The sequence below is a fragment of the Anneissia japonica genome, unplaced genomic scaffold (assembly GCF_011630105.1).
Source record: "Anneissia japonica isolate Jap-2015-1 unplaced genomic scaffold, ASM1163010v1 scaffold1665_len535045_cov187, whole genome shotgun sequence".
Lineage (NCBI taxonomy): Eukaryota > Metazoa > Echinodermata > Crinoidea > Comatulida > Comatulidae > Anneissia > Anneissia japonica.
Genome location: NW_022727261.1, coordinates 359,669 through 363,502, shown reverse-complemented (window position 1 = coordinate 363,502; position 3,834 = coordinate 359,669). Strand labels below are relative to the sequence as shown.

General features: G+C 31.8%; 1 protein-coding gene across 1 annotated transcript in view; it reads right to left on the bottom strand.

Annotated features, from left to right (window-relative positions):
• The window catches only part of LOC117113645 (glutamate receptor 4-like), an 18,698-nt gene that overhangs the window by 11,051 nt on the left and 3,813 nt on the right, over positions 1-3,834 (bottom strand). The gene's annotated exons all lie outside the window — the stretch shown is intronic.

Below are 3,834 nucleotides of genomic sequence, written 5' to 3'. Positions count from 1 at the left end.
TATATATATATATATATATATATATATATATATATATATATATATATATATATATATCATCATATATTATATTATACCAAACCATAACGTATCATACCATATCATATCTATCATACAATTTCATATACAATATAGGCATATCGTCATATTCACATGCAATATAATATCATATAATTTATTAGTACACTAACTGCAAATATCTACAACGCTTTGACTAAATAATATCACTGCATCATAGTACTTATAATAATATGAAAATTTGATTTATTACTTAATATTCCAAATTATCTATAAATAAATATCAATAAATTAATTCAACGTGTAAGTAATGTGAATTAAATGATTATTATTAAATTAATTTAATAATTATGTTATAGAGTTTAGTATCCATCGTTTAACCTACACTATGAATTACACTGAATTAAGTATTACTGTACAAGTAAACATAATATATAAACATATAGGCCCTAATGTATATATATATATACATATAGGCCCTAATGTCTATACATCTATATATATACATATACATATATATATAGGCCTATATATATATATATGCCTATATATATGCCTATATATATATATATATAATTGCATGCAGACAAGACAGTTATGCATATTCATGTATATAATTAGCATAATTGAAAAGTCTTCAGTTACGTGCTCAATAGTAAGCCATGGACACAATTTTTCTGACCGTCCTCCAACCTTTACATTCAGTGGATATGCAACATTGCGCTCATCGTCGTCAACTCGTAAAACACGTAGACCTCTCACCTCCAGGATTTTATACGAGAACTGAATATTTTCTACGTAAAGTTGATGTCAAATCAGTGTCAAAATACAAACGAGATAAAAGGCACAAAATACTTTTATTCTGACATATCATAACAGTAGTTATACAACGGTGCTTAGGACAATGTGAATGGCTAAATGACCAGAGGGAAAAATTACACTTTATACGACGTTCCTAATTTCTCACCAGTCGACTATTTTATCTTTTTTTTTCGATTGAAGGACTGCAGAAGATGAATCAACTTGTATGTATGTGAATAGGCCCACATTTACAGCCAGCTTAAAAGTTTCTATTATCTCAACAGATAATAATATGCCTAGTATTTATCATTTAATTTACCTTTAATTCTCTGCCCTAGGGCTAGTCCGGGATCGTCATTTAGACGAGGGCTCTCTGGAGAAATAGCTTAATTTACAGGTTCCTAAAGAGAGATTCGTACGTTACATCTGTTATTCAAAAAATCAGACAAAATATTCAGAAATGTAACTAGGAAATGCATTATTACATTATTAGATTATTTGAAATTCAGCTTAAGTAGACATAACATCCCTTTTCACTTACTCGGTAGTCAGTTTTAAATAACTCATTAATATTCATGAGTTTGTAGTTAAGCAGAATTAACTAGGTTACAGTGAATATACCATAATGAAAAGTGGTTTCAATCTTGCAAACTAAAAATCATCAACAGATTAAAGATTCGATGATTCCAAGTACATACAGCTACGGTAATTTTTAATATATATTCTACAAGAGCCCATTTCAGTGATGTTTCTACTATTTTTTCAAATTTAATTTGTGTAATGAGTTTGACTGGGGACCTACATTGTACAACGCTCTGTTTTCGACCACTTTGCAACATACGCGGGGGCCTACTTCACCGCTTTTAACGTTCGTCGTACTTCAACCGGGCACTCTCTTCACCTGGTCGTCGGGATAACGTTTAGGAGGCAACGCCACGACGAGTGCACAACGGGTCGTTTTTTTTTTAATGACGATCCATCCAAACTGACACCGACAATCAGCAGACGGCGTCGTGTCATCTAGCTTTCATTGGGAGCGGAATTAGATTCGTCGTAGAACGGTCTTATGACCGTCGTACGACGAGTGAGTGCCCGGCTTTAACTGCCGAGCTCATAGTTAAATCGGACTACACTGTAATATTTAAACAAAATGTTAACTCATTCATCTTAATGTATAGGCCTAAAAAGATTTGGGAGGTGTAGAAAGTTGTCCGATGCGTGACCAAGGACAATCATGTCCTCACTGGGTTTGATTGCATAAAGACTATAGGAATTGGAAGGCAAGCATCTTTGAAAACACTTCACAGACGTTTTATAAAAAAACGAAGTACTTTCGTTTAGTTCTTTGTTCGTTCCGTTATAGGCCATCTAAATATCCGCGTCATTAAAGATATATGTTAATTCCTGTCACGGTACCAGGATTGTTTCACGACCAATCTTCACTGCACAAGACACATAATGAGACATAGTCTATTGTAGAGTATATAGCTTGTGTGTATGTGAAGGGAAGAGGGAGAAATACAAACTAAAGTATTCGTCTTTGAAAAGACTATGGAACGGTTTTATAATATAGGTACCAACGCTAATAAGCGACGACTATTCCAATTTTTATTTCAGCAATAACTTATTTAAATATACAAAAAAAGTAAGCAATAACATTTTATTTTATTCTTTAGTTATTTCTAAAGGCCAACTCAGACAGCGTCGGCCGACGCAGCCCGACCCGATTTATCGTCGGGGACAGTCTTAAGCCGTCGTGAGAAATATTAAACATGTTTAATTTTCTATTACGCGACTGCCCCCGACGCACACCATCGCGTCTGCGTTTAACTCACACAGGTCCGACGCGACAACAAATCGCGTCGGGCTGCGTCGTACGACGCTGTCTGAGTTGGCCTTAAGGCGCCTTTGCAGATAACCTTCAGACATGCAGCAACAAACATATGCTGTACACAACCACACTAGATGAAGTAGTTAGCGCAAACCTATAAAAGGACAAAAAAAATATGATTATAGATATGATTATTTAAAGATGTATTGTCCCATGAAAATACCAACAAAAATCATAAAAATAATTTTGAAATAATGAATCTCCTTATTCTGAAGTAACATATAAATTATCAACATAAAAATTAGTGTACAGAATTTTAAAAATGTTTACACATGTTATAGCAAAAAAATTAGTTAAATATGTTACAGTATTTGTTTTAACCAACCTTTTTCCTTGCTGCTTCTTTTTTTTAGATTTTTTCTTGCCAATATTCATCTGACCAACAATAATAATGAAGTGACTGGAAGTGTTTCTATTATTTAATAATAGAAACACTTCCAGTCACTGGAAGCATTTTCATGATTTTTTTTTATCATTATCCAGTATAAAATCAGGGTACACATTTTTTTTTATTTAATAATTTGTATGTTACTACAAAATGAGTAAGTTAATTTAAATTTTTTTGTCATTTTCAGGTGACAATACATATTTAAACAAGCAAAACTATAAAGAAAATTAATATATATATATATATATTTAACAGCTTAACTTATAGCTTATTACTTATTATATCTACGACAATGGTTCTATCTATAATATTAGTTTGCTATTTGACAAGTTTCAAACAAATACAGTTAAAATTAATATAATAATTGTGGACAGTATATTCCTAAATACTATACAATATATTTACGTATCGATGGTATACCGTATTGTGTTTGTGTAATGCTGGATTTATGCGTATTTGAGAGACCTATTGAAACGTTTTATGCAATATGTTCACTAGGGAGCAATATATTAAAAGCAATCCCTTTAAAAGCAAGGTAACATGACATGAAATCAACTATTATTTATATCTGACCTCTAAACTTCGACACAGGAAATATTATTTGCTGGTAATACTCCATATTTCTTATGAATATTTCTCATAAAAAACAATAAACTTATTGTTGATACTCTATTTATTTTATGACTTTACTATCTGCTTCATGACACACACACACATGTGTGACACTGTATAATAT